The sequence below is a fragment of the Aythya ferina genome, assembly GCF_964211825.1.
Source record: "Aythya ferina genome assembly, chromosome: 1".
NCBI lineage: Eukaryota > Metazoa > Chordata > Aves > Anseriformes > Anatidae > Aythya > Aythya ferina.
Window position 1 is genome coordinate 4425412 of NC_140296.1, and position 27476 is coordinate 4452887.

At 41.2% G+C, this 27476-nt stretch overlaps 1 protein-coding gene across 6 annotated transcripts in view; it reads right to left on the reverse strand.

Annotated features, from left to right (window-relative positions):
* The window catches only part of TENM4 (teneurin transmembrane protein 4), a 1677033-nt gene that overhangs the window by 500224 nt on the left and 1149333 nt on the right, over nucleotides 1-27476 (reverse strand). The window lies entirely within an intron of this gene.

Here is a 27476-nt window from a genome sequence, read left to right on the forward strand (position 1 = left end):
GGTAGCCATGTGTTGCTATCACGGCTGCACTTGGTACAAATGAATTTTGGTATTATCAACCCCTTCCCATGTATCTCATTGTCTAACCATGTGTTAATTCTATCATAATAGTTTTCCTCTCCCTTTATCACCCAATCTTTTGATACTGGCAAGAAAGAGAATTACTGTTTTTTCTCTCACTCCAGGGAGCCTGGGGACTTTTTTTCTCAGAATGTTATTTTTCCTCCATACTTGGAAAGAAGCATTTTGTTTGTACACAACACACATTGCTGGGGGATTTTCAGTGCTGACACTATGTCAGGTTGGCACACGTGCTTTATACCTGCACAGCCAGAACTGGCAGATGGTTGGTGTCAAAAGGAGCATCCCACGGAACTGCAGGAGAGTCGTCTCAACAGATCCAGGATTTCAGAGCCTGAAAGACACCGTGCAACAGCCGAACCATAGCACAGCTCAGCATTCAGCCAGGAGCAAGGCAGGTGCTTGAAACATTTGCCAGGATTCACTGACTCAAAAGGGCTTAGTCTCCAAGCCAGAAACAGATCCAGCAACTAAATATGGAAGACTCTTTCAAAGAGATCTAAGGGCAACCACCTGGTGTAGGACAGCATCTCCAACCGAGGCTATGCGGCTTTTTGATAGAAGAAGGATAGATTTCTGCAGCATTGTCCTTTCCATGACTATAAGCAGGACAGGGGGAGCAGTGAGTGTTCACTGTGTCAAATGAAGTGGTAGCTCAAAGAAGAGACATGTTACCCAACAGGACTCCTTTGAGCACATGTCACCAGGGCCACATCATCTGCCATTTGGTGCCAGAGACCATTTAATAAGTGAGATAGCACTGTTTGGGCTGCACTACTGAATTAACACATAATTTTTAACTCTTGCTGATGGGGTGGGGAGGAGAGAGTCAAGGTTGTTGAGCTCAGTGTGTTAGACTTGTCAGATCTGGATCAGCTCTGCTCCCTGCTTGACAGCTTCATGATTCATGTCATTCTGCCTCTAGTAGGCAAGTGACACACTTGGAGTTCTGTCTCCCATCTGAACTTATTAAAGAAAAATGTTGTTTTCTTCGTATTTGTTTCTTCCAGTCACTGGGAGACAGAAAAGGAAGGATACAGGTCTTTCATAGTCACTCTTGATTTATTTTCTTAAATTCTCTTCTCTATTTTCCAATATTAGCCCCTGCTCAAAATCTCCCAGGCTGCAAATGCAAGACATTGGCATGATTCATGCTTTTAAGCAAGGGTGAACCTGTCCAGGTTCAGTTGAGCCTCCTTCTTCTACAAAAGAACTGACTGTAGCAAAGATCACTGCAGCTAATCTGTCTTCAGATTACGGAAGATTATTCTGTACCTCTGCATTTCAGAAGATGACCTTTATCAGATGTAAAGTCTACAAATACATTTAGACTGTGTAGGAAGACTATGAATATGGGATTTGATCTAGAAATCTAACAGCCCTTTTCCTATAATGCATCGCCAGTACAGCACAGATGCAGTGTCACAGAAAGAAAAGCATAAAGTAGAGGCAATAAATGTAAGAAATAGCTTTCAACTTGCAAATTGAGGAGAGGAATACAAGTAAAAATTTATACTGAATGTCCAGTGGGTTACTGTGGAGTTCATCTCCCTAGCAGAGGCAAGAGAAGTCAGAGCAATATTACTTCTCTAAACAGAAACATTGTTAGAGAGTACTCTATGATCTGACTAGCAAGAGCGAGAAAGCTCATTGCTGAGTAAGGGAATGGTTTTTCTGGTGTAGGAAGTTCACACTGATTCTGTAGGGCTGCGATTTCAAGATCAGGAGACCCTGAGACCTGCTTCAACCGATCCTTCCCATAATAAGTGGATTGAGTGCATTAATCAAACCTGAGATTTTAGGGCTTAGAGTTCAAAAGCTACCGGAAGTGAAATCATTCCTCTCTTTCATTCTTTTATTGTCCCTTCCAAAAGCAACCCCACTATATTTTTTTTCTACCCATTTTACTGAAATCACCTGGGGCTCAATTACCTTTCGGGGATTGAAACCATATGCTCTTTCACATTCTTGCATAAGGTTAAGCTGCATATGATGAAACTGATCAATTAAATCTTGTGGGAAGGAGCACGAAGGGTAAAGCCTGGCCAGAAGTTACCAGTTGTTCTCATTTGCTGACAACCTAATCCAAGGTATCAGATATATACAGAATATATTTGCTTGGCACAAGGAACACAATAGAGAAAGTGCTGCTTATATCATTGTAAAATCAAGATACACTGGGAACATTAATATAAACAAGATGGGAACATGCCCTGCCAAAGACTGGTAAGAATTTTACTATAGGAGGATTGAATTATTTCAAAGACAAGCATTCTCTGTGATTTTGAGTTTGCAGCTTGCAGACTGCTTTGAACACAGTAGATACCCTGCTGATGTTTGTTCATAAAATCCAACCTGCTGTGTGGGTCTCTGCTTGTCACTTCACTTTAGCCCAGGAACAGGCCCTTAAAACGTTGTTCTGAGCTTCCACACTATTTGATACACGAGGTTGGTTCTTATCACTGCAAATTGTTTTCCTTCAAGCTAGAATCTGGATTTGTTTTCTTCTGGTCTGGAAGAGATAGAAGAAGGGAATACAGACACGGAACTACTCCATCGAGTCTCACACTGGTAAAATTCCATGCAAACAAAAACTGCAAGTGGAAATAAGAGCTACAGCCACAGGCAAGAGACTGTAAGGAAACAGTGTGCAACACAAGCTCAGACCTGTTTACAAATAATTTCTCAATAACCTCTAAACTAATGACTCTGTTTACATATATCACTTAATTTCCTTATCAACTAGCAACTTGCGAAAAAGAATACCTCTAAGAACCCCTCAATCCACAGGTTTGAAGAGTTTAGATTGTACTTGGGGTAACATTTTAATGCAGCTATGCTTCCCCATCATCTAGCATTTGGAAAGTATTTCACTGAAAATTAATAAGCATGAACACACACACACACACACAAACACACACAGATGCCTACTGTTCTGGCTTCAAATAACCCTTCTGGAGAAAGAGGGGTGTATATAGGGGTGTATATATATAGGTGTACATGTGTGTGGGCATGCATGGGAAAGCAAAGCGAGCTTTATTTTTACTCTGAGTCCCACCTAAACAAAGATCCTAATGTTATCCACTGGAATGAGGTAAGAAACACGATCATTTGGTTCCAAGACCCGCCTGAAACTGCAGGTTTTGTAGCCTTGAATGAGCACCAGGCAAAGCTAGAGAGATCAGATGAACTGCATTTAGAAGTGATGCAGTGAACTGGTACAAGGGGAAAGTGCTTTTAGTGATCAATATGAAAACAGGGGGCTTTCATCTAACCACAGTGAGGATGGCAAAGAGGAATTTGGGCAACATAATATGGGATAAAAGGGCAGATAGCCTCTTATTTCAATCTAAAGACTTAATGATGCTTATTAAAAGATTGTTACTTAGTTTCATGGAAGAATTATGGCCCTCTTCTTTCCTTGGAATTAATGGCCTCACAGGGAAAGGAAAGTTGTTTTTTTTTTGTTTGTTTGTTTTGGGTTTTTTTTGTTTGTTTGTTTGTTTTTTGTGTGTGGGGTTTTTTTTTTTGTTTGTTTTGTTTTGTTTTGTTTTGTTTGTTTTGGTCTTTCGTCCCTATTAAGGAGGCGCTTTTCTTGTTTTTGTGTTTTTGTGTAACTTCTGTCCAAAGATCAACTCATACAAGCAACTCACATACATGCTTTTTCTTTGAAGTCCACTGCCTCTTGTCATACACAACACAATTCACCAGGAAGCACATACATACAACAGAGCCTGCCTAATAAGTTGTTATGACTAAATGCACACAATTAAGATACGGGTCAAATTTACCAATGTGTGAGAGCTCTGAAACAGCAAACTGGTCTTATGTTTAAGATGCACTGCACCAAAATTAAGTCTGGAGGAGACACACTGAAGTAAATGAACTTCCACGAGGGGTGAGCTGGGATGCATGCGTCTGCTGGGGAAATCTTTCCACTGCTGCAGCGCTTCATTGGGGATGTCGTTTTGTCCATGAATTATTGCTTTCTTGTCAGATTTACCTCTCCTTCCACTTGAAAGCAGTCTCTGGGGAATAGGTCAGCAACCAAACAAAACCTCCTGAAGGTTAATGTATTAATAACACAAAAAGGAGCTGGTCCACCTCTTAAACAAGGGGGCAGAACCACCTTGTACTTGTTCAGCTACAGGAATCAAATCTGTCTATCTGAATGCAAGAGGCTACTTACTGTATTTCAAAGCCATACAATTCTTCAGCAGCAACTAGCAAAGACAATTCAGAAGAATAAGTGTCTCATAAAAAAAAAAAATCTATTAATTACCTTTTCAATTACGTTAGGAAATTCCATATGGTATTTAAATATAAACAAACAAGGGGCTGACATTGTTATAGTTCTACAGTAAAAAGATACGGTGCAGTGAGATGCCTGGGGAGACATGAGTCTTGAGCACCAAACTGCCCTTCTTAGATGAGTTCATCCCATTAGAATAAACTGACCTTTTGTACATTAAAAGCTATACTTCTACTCATAGCAAACAAACCATGGAAGATTAGTTTTGATATAGTTACGTAAAGTAAGATAAACGGGACCAAACCTATGAAAAGCCCATTGCTACTGTATTCCACTACTGCGCTAAGCCTAAGTAATTTCCAGAGGGAGTTTAGCAATCCAGTATGTAGATTCAAATACCTTTCAATTTGTAGGATGAAAAAAGTGTTTTGAAGTTAAATACTTCCAGACATGTAGAACATGTAAGAATGTTCCTTTAGCAATTAACATGGTGTGGAATCAAGGAATGATCAGGCAAATTAAAGAGCCTTTCCTCTGTTGCCTTCCTTGAATAGTCATTTATGAACCAAAAGTAAATGTATATGGAATCTAAAATCATGGCCAATCACCCCAGGAAAACTTTTACACTCACTTCACACTATTAAATGGCTTAAAAGCCAGAACAACTGCAACAGGAAATCAGGTCCAACTTCACTGGAACAAACTGTGCTTTGAATTACGTTGGTGCAGTGCCACAGAAGTCAATCAGACACGACCTTCGCAACTAATGAAAGAGGTCCACTAAATTTGTCCTAGTCAGCTTGGCTGAAGAGCTGCTTTACACCTTCTCTACGCAGTCCCTTTTCTCCTCTATTAGGTTAAGTAAAATTTTTCAGTTAAAAAGTAAGCTAATGAATGTGAGAGACACCCTTTTACAGTAAATCTTCTTGGTAATAATGAGAATGTACTGGAAATATTAGACCAGATGTACATGAAAACTGATAGAACTTGATGAACTTGATGACAAAGCCCTTTCACTGTGAGGTCCCTTTGTAAGGGAGCAGATTTACTAGGAAGTGTAGGAGGTGAGCAGGCTTTTTAGAGCATTGCCCAGTGCAGCCCTAGTTATTGCCTGTGTGACTGCAGAGCAGCAACGGAGCCAACCCTCACCCCTTTTTCTTCTTCCTGTCCAGATCACATCTATTTCCAGGCCATTATATGACAGTGGGGCAAAGAAATTTTTGAGATGCTGTCCCAGGAAACTTATGGTGTAGGACACATTCACCTGATGGTTCTGTCAAACACACATTTGGGAAATGTCTACACAAATCAGTTTGTTTATTCTTTAAGAAACAGATTCAGTTAACAAGAGAAAGGAGGGGGAAGGAGGGAAGGAGTGAAAATAATGAGAAATTAATATAACTATCATTATCCATAAATATTAAAGCAGATTAACAGATTATGAGATAAAAAGCAAATGGAGCTTCCATAGTTTAAGGTTCTAACGGCATTAAGATTCTATTTTCTGTCAACTTGTTAGAAGTTAATTGCCATTAATTTTTCATAGCTAAATAGCAGAAGAAATGAGCTCTCTGTGTTATTGGCCATATACTGTAGCTGTGAAGGGAGTCCAATGCAAAATGGTGAAAAAGTCTCATCACGAGATAATTGCAATTACAACTGGAAAAGACTTATTAATCCATACCCTTGCCACTGCAAATTCTTCTCTGCTATGAAGCATCTGATGAAATAGCCTACTCAAACAAGGTTTAAAAATGACATAGTGATTTAGATATTTTTTTCTATTAATTGAGTAATTTTATTTTTTAGTGAAACCCCTCTGCAAGTAGACTTTAAGTACTGTATACTACGTACCAATACATAATTAGAAATATATATTAGAAAGATATCTGAGCTCAGTGCAAGTGACAGAGTTTCTCCTTTCTCTTCAATGCAAACAGCTGTATTTTGTTTTGTTTTGTTTTAGATTGATAGATGTTGTTTCATTATGCAAATACTTGAGAAGGAGCTTGTTCAAACCACCTTCCTTAGAAATCTGACTTCATCTTTGTGAATTTTTTTCTCAATTGACTATTTATGGAGTTTCAAGTTCTGATACATCCACATAAGAAGGCAGTCTAAATTAGTCATTTCTACCCTGATCTTGATGTCACGAGAAAGTATTCAAAAAAGTGTTTAGCATATCCAAAGCTTCTTTTGGAAGACTGTCACCATTGCATCGTCAACAAGATAACAAGGATGCCAGGCTTCTACCAGCCTGAGTACTAGATAACAAAACGCATGCAGTAGCAGGATAAACAAACTGAAAACATAGGCTGCTGATTCTCATTTCTTTTAATTTTTAATAACAACATAAGTCATTTGTAACAAATGCCAGAATGCATTGCGTTCTGATTACCTTTTTCATACTGACATCCCCCTTTAATTACCTTAAGTGTCTTCCACCAAATACTTTGGAAAATTCTTTTATGTTACACTGCAACAGGAATTTCTTCCTGCTTTGCAGCTCAAATTTTCTTTTGTTTAACATAATACCATCATGCCTGTCTTTGTCACCTTGGGATAAGAGACACAATCTTTTCCCTTTATCCTCTGAATATATGGCCTTCTTTTTCCTACCAAGTAAACTTGTTCAGCCCCTTAATGATTTTTGCTGCTGTTCTTGGAATTCCCTTCAATTTGTCAACATACATCAGTAGATTCGAAGTGCAATCTCATCACTGCCATACAGCAAGAAAATCACCTCCCTGTGGACAAAGGAATGGAGACTCTGCACATACAGACCCAAATCACACCATGCCTTTTTGTCATTCTCTAGCATTTCAGCACACATGTATATTATTTGCTGTCTTCTAAAACCCCAAGGTCTCCTTTGACATTTCTGCTTTCCAGGTATCTTTGTCTGACTTAATAACGATGCTTTAGATTATTTCCCTCTCAGATTTATTAGCCTACATTTTTCTAGGTCAAATCTCATTTTGTTACTTGAAGCACACATTTCTGACATCTCCCATTCTCCTTGCACTATTTCCTACTAATTAAACATAGCTTATTATTTTGAAGCAGAAATTGGAAGGCCCTTGTTAAGATTTGGATGGGAATTGACCAGAGTAGTTCAGTCCTTTTATCCTTTTATGTCTTGCCCTGATCCTATTGAGTGCTACACCCTTGTTCACTGATAGAGCTATTTTTTTTCCTCTTTTTTTTTTTCTTCCCCCCTCTCAGTATGACTGACTGTATATATGTCAAATGGCAGCCCTGGACCTCTCTCTTATGCTTGTCTGTTGACCAGAAGGAAAAATGGAGTCATCAACCTCTTCAAAGGGAAGCATGTACCTGGAAAATATCAGATGGATTTGCAGATGGTTCAAATACAACAAGGAACCTATGTAACTTCCTATTCCATCATTTCAGTCAAGATTTTGCTCTTACTATTAGCTGAAAATACAATTAGAATGTTCTTTAAGATTGGTGAAAGCAATAAATGTAGCTGTGACATGGCAGGTTTGAGTATCATCTCAATGGACACTTCCCTGCAAAAGTTTGAATTTAATTTTAGCCCTTCAGTAAGATTTTTAAGTAAGTCACAGCCTGTAGAGCAAGCCCACCTCCATTAAAACATGAACTTTAAGGCCATTTTTCAATTAGACAACCTCTGTAGATTTCTTAATTGAGACAGAAGGTAGAAATTTTCTTAGGGAACTTTTAATAGCTCTACTGTAGATAATCCACATCCAAACCAGTCACTTTATGCTTTCCTAAAGTCAATGGAATAAAAAAATTCACATGTTCACGATACAACTAAGCTGATCATCAGAACTCACATCAAAACTCAGTTTTACAAACTACATTCTGGAAGTGTTTATTTTCAGTGGTCATAGAGGGAGACCAGCAGAGCTAGCTATAGAAATGTAAACACCTGTAGACAACTGTAAATCTCTACTGGATGAATCTCACTCAGAATCTCACTCCTTCAATCTAGTGAATGCTGTGTTTTGGGCACCAATTCATAAAGAGCTAAAATACTAAAATAATTTGGGGCCACTAGCTCCATGATTTATACTTTTTTTTTTTTTTTTTTTTTTTTTCCTACTACTAAAATATAAAACCATAACAGATTTTTTAGATTCAGTTATCTTTTTTTTTTTTCCTCTTCATAAAGTTTTTCCTCTGTGCAATTCATGAATGTTTTTGATGATCCATCCTTAACAACGTTTTTCACCCAACAGATGTCTAGACAGTTAAAATACCACATGAATACTATATCCTGCATCCAGCTTTTGTATAGCCAGTCTAAGGAATTTATATTTTCTTTCATTTCCAAGTCTGCAACAGATGACTACTGTTGTCTTTCATCCCTTGTAATTTAATCCAAAGTATTCTACCATTCTGCTATTCATTATCAAATTGTATCTCAGTGTCAATGCAAACACATAAAACTATTAATGATTCCAGTGAATAGCTATAATGAGAAAAAATAGAAGCCATGCAAATAAATAAACCAGACTCCTGAGATACTATTTTAAAATACTGTAAAGTAGGACTTTCTCTCTGAGGTCTAAGCAGTGGTCTCCAAAAGGTTTCAAAGATTACTTCAAGAATAACAGATTGGATAACACAACTATAAATGCAGCAGTCAACACAACTATAAATGCAGCAGTCAACAGGTCCCAAATTTTTGATTTCATTAATCTATTCGAGACTTAAGATCTCAAGGTAAAATTACCAGCTGGCTTCTTGAACACTGCCATGGCATAATTCGTGAATCCCATTAAATCTGTCATATATGAAGATACTTGCCCACCATATGATACTGTACATTAAGTTTATTTCAACAAGAGAAATCCCTTTAAGTTTTATGATAGGAATAACTATCAATTTTATTATTTGTTTAACAACATGGAACATTCCATAAAGATCAGAAATCTTAATTACACTCCTTTGCCTAATCCTCCAGGCAATTCATTGGTATGGCATTTTAAACTCCTTTTCTGGTTCTGGACGTGGCTTTCCTGTTATCCATTGCTATTTTCCAGCCATCATTTTAGAAGGAGCCAAATCTAATGTATTAAGCAGCTCTACAAGCCAGTGGGATGCTGTTTTCACACTGGTTTTAGTCTCAGAAATTTGTTTACAACATAAGCTGCATATTTTAATGTCTGAACTGTCTTTGTAGAACTTGCAGTAATAGCAACAAATAACTTACTAATATGTGGTGTAAAAATGAGTAATGACTGTGCAAAAGCTACATCTTATTCAGCAGGTTTATCCCCTCCTCTTCCACTGTGTTTCTATTGATTTCAGTTTTAGTCTTTATTGTCGAGTTGTCCTTAAGTTCTAACACAGACACAAAATGGACTCTGCCTGTGCATGCTTCTTCAAAGTAACTGTTAGTTATAAAAGCATACAATCATAGAATAGATTGGGTTGAAGCTTAAAGCCCACCCGGTTCCAACCCCCTGCCATGGCCAGGGACATGTCCCCCAGCCCAGGCTGCCCCAGCCCCATCCAGCCTGGCCTTGGGCAACTGCCAGGGATGGGGCACCCCCAGATCCTCTGGGCAGCCTGGGACAGGCCCTCAGTGCCCTCAGAAGGAAGAATTTCTTCCCAATGCCTCCCTTAACCCTACCCCATTTAAATTTCAAGCCATTCTCCCTTATCCTGTCACCATACTCCCTGATAGAGTCCCTCCTCACCTTTCCTTTAGGCCCCTTTTAGGAACCAGCAGGCTTCTGTGAGGTCTACCTGGGGCCTTCTCTTCCACAGGCTGAACAACCTCAATTCCCTCAGCCTGGCTTCACAAGAGAGGTGCTCCAGCTCTCTGGCCATCTTCATGGCCCTCCTCTGGACTAGCTGTATTGACATAAAACAGTCCGCAGTGCAGGGGTTGCATATCTACCAGTAAGCTTATCATTTCAAGAGGAAGTATTTACCCAGGGACAAGGAGAGTAAAATTATCCTTTTCAAGTATCTCTCATTCAAAAACTTTGGAATAATCCTGTTTGCTGTGAGACTCTCTGACATGTTTGAAGAAAAAAAAACAAAGCAACAACAAAAAACCACTACTGATATAGACCACTACATGATTCTGCATTAGGCTGACATTCAAAATGGAAGGCACAGAACCAAGAGAAAGCAGCAATCTTCATTTTATGTTTTTATCTGTATCTGCAAAGCAATATTAAGTACAGTGGAAGGCACATCAACGCAGGTTAGGACATCTCCCTGAATTAATTCATAGTAGAATACTGACAGTATCAAAGAAACAATGATTTTATTACTGGTAGTGGCCTCTCTATAAGAAACTATTTTTTTTTATTATTATTATTTTTTTTTCCATGTGAATCCCAGGGCCTCTATGTTAATACTTTGGGCAGTGTGGGCAGCCAGTCAGCCTTATGGAAACTTTATTAAAGGGAAGACGTTTTCCAGGCTTTGTTTTTTCTCATGGACTGAACATCATTGGAGACCAGAAGAAAACCAGGATGTCCCTGGACCTAAGACACAGGCTGGATGCATGGAAGTATACTCATGGGGGAGTGTGTTTATATCTTGGCTTTGTGTGACTGAAACAGCATCAGCATGAAACATGGGATATTCTCCCACAGAAAAATGCAATTTGGGTTAAATTTCTGATATAGGAAGCCAATAGTATTCAAGACATTGCTTCAGAAGAGAGCATAGAAGGTTAGGATGTTTCAGTACTTTTAAAATTTGAATAATTAAACCTACTATTTGCATTCTTTTATTAGCAGGATGTGCTCATTATTTTTAGCTTTTGGTTAAAAAATGTAAAAACCTGCAGACAATATTTTTTCTTTTGGTTCTAAATTGAAATATAATTGATTTTGAATATTCAAAATGAGAGAAAATTCTTGAGTACTCAATACTAGAAACCCATGGTAATCCTCAAAGGTGTTCTGGAAAGCTTTGAGACCATGACTGTACATTTGGAAATGTTCTTAATGTGGGTTAATTTGGATCCTAACTAGCTCAGTTTCTGCATGTGCTACCAAGAAACTTATTTACCAAAATGTTTTTGCAGCTTCTAAGTGATGAACGGATAAGAATTATTTATTTTCCCAAAATACGTGTGTCGTGGTTTAACCCGACCGGCAGCTAAACACCACGCAGCCGTTCGCTCACCCTCCCCCCTCCCTCTCTGGGACGGGGGAGAGAAATGGAAAGTGAAGCCCGTGAGTTGAGATAAAGACAGTTTAATAAGACAGGAAAAAAAAAAAAAATAACAAAAATAATAATAACAATAATAATAATGATGATACAATGGTGATAATACGAAAGTAATAATAGTATGTACAAACAAGTGATGCACAATGCAATTGCTCACCACCCGCTGACCGATGCCCAGCCTAACCCCGAGCAGTCCGGCCCCCTCCCCCCGGCTAGCCACCCCTATATATTGTTTAGCATGACGTCAGATGGTATGGAATACCCCTTTGGCTAGTTTGGGTCACCTGTCCTGGGTCTGTCCCCTCCCAGCTCTTACTGCACCCCCCAGCCTGCCCGTTGGCAGGACAGAGCAAAGGCTGAGATGTCCTTGGCTTAGTATAAGCACTGCTCTGCAACAATTAAAGCATCGGGGTGTTATCAGCACTCTTCTCATTCTAAGCCAAAACACAGCATTCCACCAGCTACTAGGAAGAAAATTAATTCTGTGCTAACTGAAACCAGGACATCTATCCACCCCTTATTCCATACCATTTATGTCATGCTCAGGTTACACTCTTTTCCATACATTCTAATTAGTCACCTATAGTAATCATGGTAGTGATAACATACAGTATAATATACTATTTAACATGGTGCAATTCAGTTCATGGGCTATTCTCACCCAGTATTAAATCTCCTTGAGGTACACACCGGACCTCTCCGTTCTTTTGCATCACCCACCAAGTATATCCAGGTCCCTGAGCGAAAACAATTCCACGAATAGGTTTGCCTTTTCCTGAGGCAGGAGTAGCCCAGACTGTTTTACCCAGCATATTTTTTACATGCACTACAGGAACTTTATCCCCATCTACAGTACGTAACAGGTTTGATTGGGCAGGTCCAGCTCGGTTGGTAGATCCCCTAGTATTGACTAACCAGGTGGCCTTTGCCAAATGCGTATCCCAGTTTTTGAACGTCCCAGCGCCCATTGCTTTCAAGGTAGTCTTTAACAGGCCATTGTATCGTTCAACTTTCCCGGAGGCTGGTGCATGATAGGGGATGTGATACACCCATTCAATACCATGTTCTTTGGCCCAAGTGTCTATAAGGTTGTTTCGGAAGTGAGTCCCATTGTCTGATTCTATTCTTTCTGGGGTGCCATGTCGCCATAGGACTTGCTTTTCAAGGCCCAGGATGGTGTTCCGGGCGGTAGCATGAGGCACAGGATATGTTTCCAGCCATCCGGTGGTTGCTTCCACCATTGTAAGTACGTGGCGCTTGCCATTGCGAGTTTGAGGGAGTGTGATGTAATCAATCTGCCAGGCCTCTCCATATTTATATTTCAGCCATCGTCCTCCATACCAAAGAGGCTTTGACCGTTTGGCTTGCTTGATTGCAGCACATGTTTCACAGTCATGAATAACCTGTGCTATAGCGTCCATGGTCAAGTCCACCCCTCGATCACGAGCCCATCTGTATGTTGCATCTCTACCTTGATGGCCTGAGGTGTCATGGGCCCATCGGGCTATAAATAATTCACCTTTATGCTGCCAATCCAGGTCCACCTGAGCTACTTCAATCTTAGCAGCCTGATCCACCTGCTGGTTGTTTTGATGTTCTTCAGTAGCCCGATTCTTGGGCACATGAGCATCTACGTGGCGTACTTTCACAGCCAGGTTCTCTACCCGAGCAGCAATATCTTGCCACAATGCAGCAGCCCAGATAGGTTTGCCCCTACGCTGCCAGTTGTTTTGCTTCCATTGCTGTAACCATCCCCACAGGGCATTTGCTACCATCCATGAATCGGTGTAGAGATAGAGAACTGGCCATTTTTCTCGTTCAGCAATGTCTAAAGCCAGCTGAATGGCTTTCACTTCTGCAAACTGACTCGATTCACCTTCTCCCTCAGCAGCTTCTGCAACTCGTCGCGTAGGACTCCATACAGCAGCCTTCCATCTCCGATGCTTCCCCACAATACGACAGGACCCATCAGTGAACAGGGCATATTTCTTTTCATTCTCTGGCAACTGGTTGTACAGTGGGGCTTCTTCAGCACGACCCACCTCCTCCTCTGATGATATCCCAAAGTATTTGCCTTCTGGCCAGTCCATGATCACTTCCAATATTCCTGGGCGACTGGGGTTTCCTATTCGAGCCCGCTGAGTAATCAGTGCAACCCACTTGCTCCATGTAGCATCAGTTGCATGATGCGTAGAGGGGACCCTTCCCTTGAACATCCAGCCTAGTACCGGTAATCGGGGTGCTAGGAGGAGCTGCGCTTCAGTACCGACCACCTCCGAAGCAGATCGAACTCCTTCATATGCTGCCAATATCTCCTTTTCAGTTGGAGTATAGCGGGCCTCAGATCCTCTGTATCCCCGACTCCAAAACCCCAGAGGCCGACCTCGAGTTTCCCCAGGTTCTTTCTGCCAGAGGCTCCAGGTGGGGCCGTTCTCCCCGGCTGCAGTGTAGAGCACATTCTTTACATCTGGTCCTGTTCGAACTGGCCCAAGGGCTACTGCATGGACTATTTCCTGCTTGATTTGTTCAAAGGCTTGTCGTTGTTCAGGGCCCCATTCAAACTCATTCTTCTTACGAGTTACTTGGTAGAGTGGGTTTACAATCAGACTGTAATTTGGGATGTGCATTCTCCAAAACCCCACAACACCTAGGAAAGTCTGTGTTTCTTTTTTGTTAGTTGGTGGAGACATAGCTGTTATTTTGTTGATCACATCCATTGGGATTTGACGACGTCCATCTTGCCATTTTATTCCTAAAAACTGGATCTCCCGTGCAGGTCCTTTGACTTTATTTTGTTTTATGGCAAAACCGGCTTTCAGAAGGATTTGGACTATTTTCTTCCCTTTCTCGAAAACTTCCTCTGCTGTGTCACCCCACACAATAATGTCATCGATGTACTGCAGGTGTTCAGGAGCTTCCCCCTGCTCTAGTGCAGACTGGATCAGCCCATGGCAAATGGTAGGGCTGTGTTTCCACCCCTGGGGCAGCCTATTCCAAGTATATTGGACTCCCCTCCAAGTGAAGGCAAATTGTGGCCTGCACTCTGCTGCTAGAGGGATGGAGAAAAATGCATTAGCGATATCAATTGTGGCGTACCACTTGGCTGCCTTCGATTCAAGTTCATACTGAAGTTCCAGCATGTCCGGCACTGCAGCACTCAGTGGTGGCGTGACTTCGTTCAGGCCGCGATAGTCCACTGTTAGTCTCCACTCGCCATTAGACTTTCGCACTGGCCATATGGGACTATTGAAAGGTGAATGAGTCTTGCTGATCACTCCTTGGCTCTCCAATTGACGAATTAGCTTATGGATGGGAATCAGGGAGTCTCGGTTGGTGCGATATTGCCGCCGGTGCACAGTTGTGGTAGCAATTGGCACTTGCTGTTCTTCGACCCTCAGCAACCCCACAACAGAGGGGTCCTCTGAGAGACCAGGCAAGGTAGATAATTGTTTAATGCCCTCTGTCTCTAAGGCAGCAATACCAAAAGCCCACCGGAACCCTTTTGGGTCCTTGCAGTATCCTCTTCTAAGATAGTCTATGCCAAGGATACATGGAGCATCCGGACCAGTCACAATGCGGTGCTTTTCCCACTCATTCCCAGTCAGACTCACTTCAGCCTCCAATACAGTCAACTGCTGAGATCCCCCTGTCACTCCACAAATATAGATGGGCTCTGGTCCTTTATAGCTCGATGGCATTATAGTACATTGTGCACCGGTGTCTACTAAAGCCTTATACTTCTGTGCGCGTGATGTGCCAGGCCATCGAATCCACACAGTCCAATAAACTCGATTGTCCCTTTCCTCCCCCTGGCTGGAGGCAGGGCCCCCCTAATCCTGGTCAGAATCTTCCTCGTTTCTGTGTTTGAAGGACTGTCTGCTGGAAGTTGGAGCAGCAAACTTTTCGGAGAATCCCTTTTTCCTGATTGTTTTCTTTTGCAACTCACGTACCCGTGCCTCTAGGGTCGCGGTAGATTTTCCATCCCACTTTCTCATGTCCTCTCCATGGTCTCGTAAGTAAAACCACAGGGTGGCACGGGGTGAGTACCCACCATATCGTCTTCCTTGTGTGGGTGAACGCCTACCCCTGACAGCTGAGACACTGCTTTGTACAGGTGCGAAGGAGAATAATCTCTCTTCAAGTTGGTGAACCTTTTCAGAAAGTTTCTCCCAAGTGTTCTCCTTTGGTCGGTGGGCACTGGTTGGTTCAGGTGGGGAGGACAATAGATTCTCTTCAAGTTGGTGAACCTTTTCAGAAAGTTTCTCCACAGCTGAGACGCAGGCCTGTAAGGAAGAGGAGAGACTTTCTTCGTACTGCCGGAGTTGTTTAGCCGCTTCACCCACTGTGGGTTCCTCATCCTCTTTCCAGGCCATTATTGCCAATGAGCTGGCATATGATGATGGTGCACTCCGTACAAACTTCCGCCACATGGGTCGTGTACACTTGACTTCATCTGGATCTGTGGATGTTTGTTTGAGGTCTGGATCCTCATAAATCACTTCCCGTACGGCTAATTCCCTCAGGTACTGGATTCCCTTCTCCATAGTGGTCCACTTGCCTGGTAGACATAAAATATCTTCCTTGAAGGGATACCTTTCCCTCACAGCTGAGAGGAGACGCCTCCAGAGGCTGGTGGGTCGTGCTCCATCTGCAATTGCTTTGTCAATGCCGGCGTCTCGAGCAAGGGATCCCAGCCGCTTGGCTTCCCTGCCGTCTAATTCCACACAATTGGCTCCAGAGTCCCAGCACCGGAGCAGCCAGGTGACAAGCTGCTCACCTATACAGCGACCAAAATCTTTTCGCACATCTCGTAGCTCGCGCTCGTTTAGGCTTCGGGTAGTTACTGTTGCTCTTTCGGCATCCTCATCTTCCTCCTCCTGAATCCTTGACGGCCCAGCGTCGTCATCATCTTCGTCATCTCTATACTTAGTTTTGGCAGAAGCCTTACCTGGATTGGCAGAAGACTCTCTGCGTTCTAAACGACTTGAATTTCTATACCATATTTTCACCTTCTCTACAGGGGCAGCTTGCACTGCTACTGCTCGTTTCTCTGACTTTGTTACAGGTTCTGCCACAGGGGTTGGAATGCCCTCTGCAGGGTCAACTTGCACTGCTACAGCTCGTTTCTCTGACACGGCCACAGGAGCTGGAGCGGCTACAGGAGCTGGAGCAGTTGCAGGAACCGGAGCTGTAGCGGCTACAGGAGCTGGAGTTGGAGCTGGAGCAGTTGCAGGAGCTGGGACTGGAGCAGCAGTAGGAGCTGGAGCTGGAGCGGCTTCAGGAGCTGGAGCTGGAGCAGCTTCAGGAGCTGGGACTGGAGCAGTTGCAGGAACTGGGACTGGAGTAGCGGCCGGAGCTGGAACTGGAGCGACTGCAGGAACTGGGACTGGAGCAGCTGCAGGAGCTGGAGCTGGAGCGGCTTCAGGAGCTGGAGCTGGAGCAGCTTCAGGAGCTGGGACTGGAGCAGTTGCAGGAACTGGGACTGGAGCAGCTGCAGGAGCTGGGACTGGAGCGGCTGCAGAATCCACCGTAGGGGTCACAGTGGCCGTTGGATCTGTCACAGGGTTTGGAGTGGCCGCAGGGTCTGTCACTAAGTTGACAGCAGTATCAATGGCAGCTCGATAGGCATGAGCCAGGCCCCAGCACGTTACAATGATTTGTGTTACTTTGGAACTGCCAGAATCATTACACCTTTTTTTCAAGCATTCCGCCAGTTTTTGAGGATTTTGCCATTGTTCAGGGGTGAATTTCCAACACACTGGGGGTGCCAACTGCTCTAGATGCCTGCCCATATCCACCCATACTCCCTGCCACCCACAACTATACTGCCTCCGGGCAGATCTCCGGATGAGCTTCATAAGTAGTTGTTTAACTTTAAGCAGAATCTGAAGTGCATTCATGAGGCAGAACAACAAGACTATGGTATTCTGAGTATTCCAGAAATATTCAATATCTTGGAGAGCTATTGTGACAAGCTCAGGGGATAAGAGGGTGGTGAAGGAGGAAGGCAGAGTGACCCAGGAGGATACAGGGGTGGTGAAGGAGAAAGGGAGAGTAAGCAAGTAAGGAAAAATATCCTCCCCTTTCCCCTCCACAGATTGACTCTCTAATGGAGAAAAACAATAGGTATAATTGCTAATAGTTCCCAAGATGCTGTTTCCAAAGTACAGAGTCCACGATGTTACTGAGTATAAATACCAAGTTAGAGTCATGACCAGATATCTTATCGTCTCATAAGCCATTGCTATAACACTTAGTACCATAATGGTCTGAAACCAGGGCCCGGAGAGGAGAAACAACACTACAGAGAGCAAATACGGAAAATAATGTACTATAATACTCAATTTGGAAAACAGGCGCAGCAGAGTTGTGATTAAAGCAATCAGCATCATGACAAGTGACTATTAAGCAGGTCTAATCCTTACACCAATTTTAGTTTAACACACTCTGATCAGATCTGCCGTTATCTCAACCTTTCGGGCCCCACGTTGGGCGCCAAAAAGACTGTCGTGGTTTAACCCGACCGGCAGCTAAACACCACGCAGCCGTTCGCTCACCCTCCCCCCTCCCTCTCTGGGACGGGGGAGAGAAATGGAAAGTGAAGCCCGTGAGTTGAGATAAAGACAGTTTAATAAGACAGGAAAAAAAAAAAAAATAACAAAAATAATAATAACAATAATAATAATGATGATACAATGGTGATAATACGAAAGTAATAATAGTATGTACAAACAAGTGATGCACAATGCAATTGCTCACCACCCGCTGACCGATGCCCAGCCTAACCCCGAGCAGTCCGGCCCCCTCCCCCCGGCTAGCCACCCCTATATATTGTTTAGCATGACGTCAGATGGTATGGAATACCCCTTTGGCTAGTTTGGGTCACCTGTCCTGGGTCTGTCCCCTCCCAGCTCTTACTGCACCCCCCAGCCTGCCCGTTGGCAGGACAGAGCAAAGGCTGAGATGTCCTTGGCTTAGTATAAGCACTGCTCTGCAACAATTAAAGCATCGGGGTGTTATCAGCACTCTTCTCATTCTAAGCCAAAACACAGCATTCCACCAGCTACTAGGAAGAAAATTAATTCTGTGCTAACTGAAACCAGGACAACGTGGCAAAACACAGGTCACATAGATGGAACACAGTGTTTCATTGGGAGTACAAAACAGCATGGGACAATAAATAAAAGATACTATACACAATTTGAAGTGGGAATGAAGGTATAATGATAGCTATTGCTTGCATTATTGCTTGCATTTGAATGTTTCCATCTCACAGGTTAGAAATAGAATTAGATTAAATCAGTATTCCAAATATATTTTATAAGAATTAGTATTTTTTCAGTGTTGTTTTTCTTTCAGGCAAACCAAAAAGGAAAGAAAAATAAATAAATAACCAACTCAGCAACACAGATTTTCGGACCTCCTGCAGATAACTGAAAAAAAATAATAAATAAATTGGGATGCCAAACAATAAAGCCAATAGTGTAAGCAATTATTTTAACAGACATGATGAAGCAGACTTGCAAGTGGGTGTCTGTTGCTATTTCAAAACCACAAAAAAGTAGGCTGCCAATACTGCTAACTGAGAGGAAACAAATACACATGCAACTTCTCGGCACTGAACAGTGACTGGTATTTATTGCATTTAAGCTCATTTTATCTGACTTTTCATTTAATTTTACTTTGCTCCTTACAGAGTGCATTATATTAAATATTTACTATCTTGGTTAGGATGTCAAGGCACAGTTTACTGTCTTATTAGATTACTGAACAGTAGTTCATGGAGGAATTATTTAGGGTTGCTCGAGGGTGGAGAATTAAATGTGATGGGGTGAAATTAGAAAAGGAAGAAGTATAGACAGCTAATCCAGTCATATCCAGAAAGCTGTGAACTGTTTGCCAGGGAAGAACTAGATTTTTCCTTTTTTCCTTCCTTCAGCTTTTTTTTTTTTTTTTTTAAGTAGAGTGGGTGGACTGATAACAGCTGTTTAATAATAAATATTCCTGCAAAGAAAGAAGGACTCACTGAAGAAGTCACTTTATTGACCCAGTAGCACAATGGTCATCTGCCATAAGCAGTGCCCTAGGATTCAGAAGACATTTTCCCACTTCTGCCACTGACCTGTTTTGTAACCTCTGTTGGCTCACCTCAAAAATCTCACTTCTACTTGAGGGTCTTCACAGTCTTAATTCTTTCAAAGCAAGATTTAATTCTAACTGGAGACTGTCATTGTTACTGCAATGCAAATAATACATAAATAGTGTAGTTTCTAACAATGACTGCACTTGTCATCTTGTGCCACATTCTATGAACCCAATCACTTACCAGAGCTTTACACCACCCTGGAAAACTGTCCATGTTTTAGGTGAAAAGGAATTTTCCACCTACAAGTTAAAGGATTGCAGCTCTCTAAAACTCTTCACTCATCTCTCTTGCCCTTCACCAGCTACTGGCATCCACCATTTAAAGTACTCTAGCGCTTAACATATATTTTTAATGACACATTGCCAGTAATAACCTTCTCAGAGACAACTTTCTCAGATAGGTTTTCCTGCTCTGTTAGCCACTGAACTTATTGTATAACTGAGCATTGAGAAACACCTACAGAAAATGATTTTCTGTTTCTCTATTAACATAACAGGAGGCCCAAATGATTCCCCTAGGAGTGGCTGTTCAGGGTTAGACCAATGGCACATTGAGTCGAATGATTACCATGGACTTTTAGAAAAAAAACTGTACAAGAGCAGACAAGTATACCAAGAGTTAGTCCCACAGATATTCCCCCAGGCCCCAATAAGTTGTGGCTTAGGGACCTCTTCAGTCAGAGGAGGAGATGCTGTGGTTAATAAGTTTTCAAAGGATGTTTCTTCTTGAGGTTGTTTAAAACACAACAAACAGCTAGATTGCCATTCTTTAGATGGTTAAAAGAAAGAAGCAGCTCACTTTGACCCCCCTGTGTTTTAACACTGTTCTACAATAATTTTGGTCTTTTTCAGCCTTGATGATGTTGGGTGGTCGCCTCATTCTGCAGAAGAAAGCCACAATGCCACAGCTGGAAGCCTGAGAACCATTCAGTGCCCTCTGGAAGGAAGGAGGGTGGTATATCTCCTAGGGAGATACAGGACCAAGTGGTCAGATTACTTTCAGGGACAGCTGAGCAATTGGAGATTAAAGACTGAAAGGGGAATTGAAGGCTAGGGGGAATGGAAAAAAAGGCATGGTCCCTTTCTACCCAGCAAACAACCATACTTTTCAGGTGTGGCTTGGAGCCAGGATTCTGTTCCAAGTGCACCTCTGAACTTGGTCCACCACACTTCCCAGGAGGTTAATCTCATTAAGCTGCTCCTAATATTTTATTGAAAATTGATAGCTTGTTCTGATCTATAAACTCCTACTCCTTGTAGTAGCTGTCTTTTAAATCATGGGTTGGACTCTTTCCCAATTTTCAACTTCTAAAATCTACCCAGTTGTCATATAACTACTGTTTTCTCCCACGCTTGCTTACAATAGCCCTGTTTTATGCTTGTTTATTTTGTGGCTGTGGATTTATTTCGATCCCAATGGATCACTGTCGTGGCATGAATAATATCTTCAAAACAGCTACCACAATCCCATCTATCATCATGAACACTCTTAGAAAACAGCAGTATAGCTCTCCTGTTCTTCTGTGAACTACTGGACCAATTCTCACTGCATTTTCTCCCATATTCAGAATTGCTTTCCCTGTGATCATAGAAAAACAATAAGAAATCACTGCTGGAGAATGAGAGAAGGGTTGGATTTTTATTGTCAGTAAGCACTCAAAATTTTATGATGAGGATCACATCTATGTAACCGCCCTGTGCACTTCCTACAGATATTTATGGGGAGAGGGGCGGAATGGGATTTTCATTAAGAAACATGTTTTCCTTTACTATTTCACATCAAGTTCAATATCAATCAATAGAAAATATTTCCCTGTGCGTGTAATAGAAAATGAAATCTCCACAGTATGCTGTTTGCCAGGATGCTTGATTAGCTATCTGTTTCCTCATTTGTAAATATATGCAAGGAGATTGTCAATAAAATTAAAAGCAGAGCAGTTCAGAAGGAAATTTCTGAAGAAATATTTTTTTTCTTCAAGTTTGAGGGCTAGGCTGAGTAAGTGACTGCTACAATAAAGTTTTGGAGCTGCAGAGTTGGCAGGAGTCAAAATAAGCCTGAACTTGTATTTGCATATCAAGAATGTTTTTGTTCCGATTATAGTAATTTGTGAATTCAGATTAAATTTCACATTACCAGAGTGTATCAGTACATAAAGATCAGTTAGCAAGTATTACAAAGACAACACTCTCATGTTTTCATGGAGTATGGTGCTTAAGAGAAAAACATGGTGTTTAAACGTAACTTAACTAAGGAGCTACTGTTGTCCAAGACTCTGCAAATTGTGAAGACACTCATGAAGACAGTGCAGCCTGTGATAGTCCTGATATGTTTCTTGCAGGTGCAATTTAACCCTTCTTCTCTACCTTGTGATTCAAGAGTGATCAGGCATCTAATTTATGGTTCTCACTTACATTCCTAAATTCAAGTGAGATGAAGCTGTGCTTAATATCTCCCTCTGGTATCTTGCATGGTTCAACTGACACACATGAGTAGAAAGCCCTGATAAAATAAGGCAGATATAACAAGGTTCTTATCTAATTTCATTCTGCTTTACAGGTGTCTTATTTGTGCTGAGATCCCAGATCAAATGACCTATGGAGCCATGCTCTTGGGTGGAAAAAATCTTGCAATCCACCTAGATGGATCTTATGATGGAACACCAGATGATGTTGATCTTGTGATCTTTGCTAACAGATTTATGATCCCTTTGGCCAACTGTCTGCTTGATGGGATGAATTCTAAGCAGGGCACAGAGAGGGTCTTAGTGCTGAAGAGCAAGAATGCCCTTTCACCTGCTACTGAATAAATCTGGGAAAAGCTCTGGTGAGATGGGACGGTTAAGGATGCAGCACACAGTGGAGACTAAAAGCAGTGGATAGAATTAGTGAAGGAAAAAACTGAGATGCCAAGGCCAAGGGGAAAAAAAAAAAAAAAAAAAAGCAGTAGTTTCAAACTGCCAAAATGCCCAATCAGCAGTAGTTTGCTGCTCAGTCTGATACTTTAAATCCACTTTCCAGTGTCAAAGCTGAAGTGGAATCTGCTCAGTGCTCAGCATTACTTTTCATTAAAGAAAGTGGCTGCTGGGAGTACAAGTTGCAAGCAGGCTTTGGAGGAGAAGATGAGCAGGGAGAGGATCAAGAAAATCTGTGAGAGAGAGAGAGAGAGGGGACTAGAAGAAACAGGCTTGATTTTCTTCTCACTTATAGCAATTTTACTCGTTAAAACTCAGCTGATTTCAAAAGAGCTGCCCCCCATTTAAAGCAGTATGAGACCAAATGTGTACCAGGGAATATATTTTATTATATGCACCATTCTTGCATTTCTTTCTGTGCCCCCCCCCCCTTTTTTTTAAACCATTTTCATAGTTGCCTTAAAAAAAAAAAAAAAAGTAAACATACTATTTTATATTAAAAAAAAACAAAACCAAAACCAAACCAAAACAAAACAAAAACATAAAAACAATAGAACAAATAATGTGTTTCCTTAGAGTTTGCATTCACAGACCACCTCTGTTATAGTGGTACAATACACACTTCTGATTTTGCTGGATGACATATCCAGGTGAAGACATATGCCAACAAGTATGTCTATTAACAAGTCCCTTCCAAAACACTAATTCTCACCACTATATGGTATTAAACTCTCATTTTGCTTCATCTAACCAGAAATATCTTTGTGTTTGCACTAAAGAGGTCCAGAAAAAAAAAAAATGAGGTAAGTGTTGTAAGGTTAGATAACCCTGCTGAAGCATTCCTAAGGGCAAACATTTTGTATGATGCTTGATGTTGAGTAGCAAAGCAGATTGCAGTCTTAAAGTAGGTTCTGTTTACATGTGAAAGCATGAAAATGACTATTAGGAAAAAAAATATATATAAACATTGTGTTGCCTGGCCCTTGACAGTTGAGGCTATGGACAATATATTACACACAGATGTACATTTTGTAATGCTTTCATTTAAAAGGTTTAAGCTGTTTCCAAGGGGACTGCTCCAGCTCCCAGACAAACGGCCACTTGACAGCTCTCCTAGTGCTCAAAGCTCTCATGCAATTTTGTTCAATACACAAAGTGCCAGACTGAAGGAAATTGCTGTTCCTCATCTGATGTTAAGTGATTGGCTTTCTATCTTCATTAAATGTGTGCTACTCGATGCCTCAAAGACATTTTACCTTGTCCTAGAACATGAACTTTAGCAGCTTTGTGAAATACCCAGAAGGGCTCCATGGAAATAAGAAGAAAAATTCTAAGTCCTGCCTGCCTATGCCCTTGCCCCTATTAAATCGATTAGAGATTGGACAGATCAGATGTTGTCTCACTAGTTGTACTGAGTTACTCTTAAAGTTGGTTTCTGAATTCAAGCAAAATTTTATTCCCAAAGACCCAGATCTCATATGCAAAGGTGAATTGAGAGTGGAGGAACAGAAAAGTGGGGGAAGGACTGAAGGGAAGAAGACTGAATTTGGCTTTGGGAAGGATATATATACAAATGATTACAAAATTAAGGTAGCACCAGGGAAGCATTGGTGGTGTTTGTGGGTTTAGACTTCTTTGTGCTATCTAAAGTGGCAGGAATCCTCCCTCATCACTAACTCTGATGAGAAGCTGGATACTTAGCTTTATGCAAAATGAGATTCAGTCAAAATATCTGGAACCTCCCACTGATCTCACAGAGCTTGGCGGGATATGAGGTACCTTTCTGGATCACTCTTTAACCAGGCATGACAAAGAAGGGGAGATTTGTCTCTTAACAGTCATTAAATAAATGAGCACCCTTTTTTACCCCATTTTGGTAATAATGAAGAGCCTATCTGAAAGCTTGAAAACACCACTGTGCTGTTGAATACCACTGTAATGAGATCGTTGTTTGAGAGTCAGGTCTGATCAAATAATAGACCTTCCCTGTTTGTGTTTAAGGGTGGGTAAACAACCTCAAAGTGAATTCTAACCAGAAGAAATTGCATGAGTGTCTCACATTTGTGCAGCTGGTTTGTTCTGTTGCTATTCAAAGCTTAACTGGTCTGTGGCTGGACCTTGGTCTGGTACAAAGGTCTGCTACTTACTTAAGAAGAAAGGTGAATATTTACACTACTGACTTTTCAGTGCACTAAAGAAAAAATACAAAAAGGCAAGAGCATTATGCCTTGTGGAGAATATAATCATCTTTGAAAAAACAGATGGATGGTGGCATTATGTGTTTTCATCCAGTACTCATAGCAAATGCCTGTGTAAAAGGGATGTAACAGTAAGAGCACCATCACTGGGAAAAGTGGTATTCTGGGCAGAATGATCAATAGCCTTTTCTAATAAAGTATGAAGAGACAAATTTGCATTGAAAAGTCACAGAAAATGAGTGAGGCCAGAGTTCTAGTGAAAATGACAGAGCAGGTTCCAGGTGGGACTAGACCCCACAGCCAACTTGAGAAAAAAGGTTCACATATATGTTGGTGCATAAAGACTCTCTTCCACCCCCTAAAAATGTAGCTGCGCAGCTACATAATAATCTCAAAATCTCAAAAAAGCCATGGAGCTCTTCCAGGCCAAGGATGAGGTTAACATACTCCTGAGACCTTCAGTACCTGTAAAGTCCCTTTTCCAGGTGGTTCCACATGATTTACCAAAAGGAAGTTCACCATCCAGCTAAAGCATGGCATTTGAGGATTTGGGGGATGGACTCCTCTCACCCTGACCTTAAACACTTAAGTGAGCTGCTCAATTAAAAACACAATCCTTTTAGGGAATGGAAATAAGCAGGTGAAAATCAGCAGGTGAAGGCGAATCTGCCCACTGGCTATAAAAGCAGTCTAGAGCAGCTGAACTTTTAACATAATTGCCACAGTTACAAGCCCCAAATTAGACAGGATGAATCCCAGTTCTTCCACTTGTGACACAGGATTTCCTCTAAGATATTAACCACTGCACTTCAGCAACCTTCTCCTATAAATGTTTAATATCCTAACCTGGTCTACCTCATGCCATGATCATGAAATTAGAAAAACACACGCAAAAAAACATCCTACTTTTTTTTTTTAGAAATTGAAATACTCCGGAGCAAACATGGATGGAATATTCAGACTAATCGTTTCCCAGTTCAGTAAAAGCCATATGATCTAGGAAAGTAGATAACAATTTCAATGAAATTTTCTCAACCATGTTACTAGAATTATTTGGGAAAGGCAAGAAGTTCACATAGCCTCTCAAATAACAAATAAAAGAGTTAGCAGCTTATTTATTTATTTATTCATTTATTTATTTCTGACTTCTTTATTAAAATAAACACAGAATAATGTAAATAAGATTTACCATTTTAAGAGAGTTTTCTGTGTTAGGTATTGCACAGGGATTGGCTACAGGAAAACCTAGAGGAAGGAGAGCAATGTTTTCCCACCAGAAGATGCACAGGAATGGGGATAAGCAACCAATATGCTTGGAAACACAATTCCTGCAGCAGTTGTTTGCAGTTATGAATGTACAATCCTATCTTTATATTCCACATGTGGATATAAATTGCCAGCCCTGCTCTGCACTTACCAATATGTCATACCTGTGAAATATTTTATTATATAAACAAAACAATGTTTCACTTTATATGAGCCAGTATTTCTAAGTAGATACGACATCAAAAGGGGTGCTGCGCTACAGCATTATTATATTGACTACCAAGAAGCTCAGCCTGTGTCTCTCTGCATGCAGAATTGGGAGGCGGCCCCTTCCATTCTAACCTCAAGACAAAGCAAGGCTTGTATTCTGCTTCCCTATCCTCCTCCTATTAAATGAGGAAAACAGCTGCTTCTTCCACAGGGTGGCGAATGTTTGTAAAGTTTTCAAAAGAGTACATGAAATTATTCATGAAGCAAATAAATATTAACGGCTCGATTCAACCTAGCAATAATCTGTCTTTCTTAAAGGCATTACACTATTCTCCATCATCACAGTGTCTAAAAAAAAAATCCCACATAATATTTCCTGAACAACGAAGAGCTATAGAAAAGTTCTGGGTCCTTATGGTGCTGCTAATGCACCATATCTCTTATCTCTTTGGCAATAATTCTTAGGTTTAAGAGTGGATAATTCTTAGGTTTAAGAGTGGATAATTTTCCATTTTTGTTCTCACTTTGATCTGTGGTTTTAATGGTTGATTGATTTGACTGTGTAACTGTTTTTATTTTGCCATTATTTGATTTACTGAAATCACAGTTGTGAAGGATAGGGGCCGTTCCTATGTTCCAAGCAAACTTCTTGTTGCACTGGAAGGAGTTTATTCCCAGGCAAGCGCTAGTCATTTGTAATACCCATGTAACTGGTTTTCCATCAGTCAAGATTTTACATTGATATGATGGGGAAAGTGCAAAATGGCTCCAGTTATCAGTAGCAGTGCAAAACCCAAAGAATGAGACATTGTTTGCCACATAGATCGGATAGAGTAGACCACAGATTTCCACCAAAAACAATGCTGTAAACCAGGTGTAAAATTGTGCTGAACCTATTCCATGTTTGTTCATTTGCTCAGTACTATGAGATGGGAAGATAGGCCCAAGGTTTTGCCCCAACTTTGCTGATAGAAAAATATAATGTCTGAACTCTGTTTATCACTGTTGTGAGGACTGGCCCCAAGGATATATTAAATTATAAGTCTATTCTAAATTATAGGTCTATACTAAATTAGGCTATACCTATAGAGGTAATTTAACTGCATAAGAACCATTCACAGGCACTAAAACCAACTGGGATGGAGTAGTGTCTAAGCTAGTGTTGTGGATTAACCCTGGTAGGCAGCTAAACAACACTCAGCACTTCCTTACTTGCCCCAC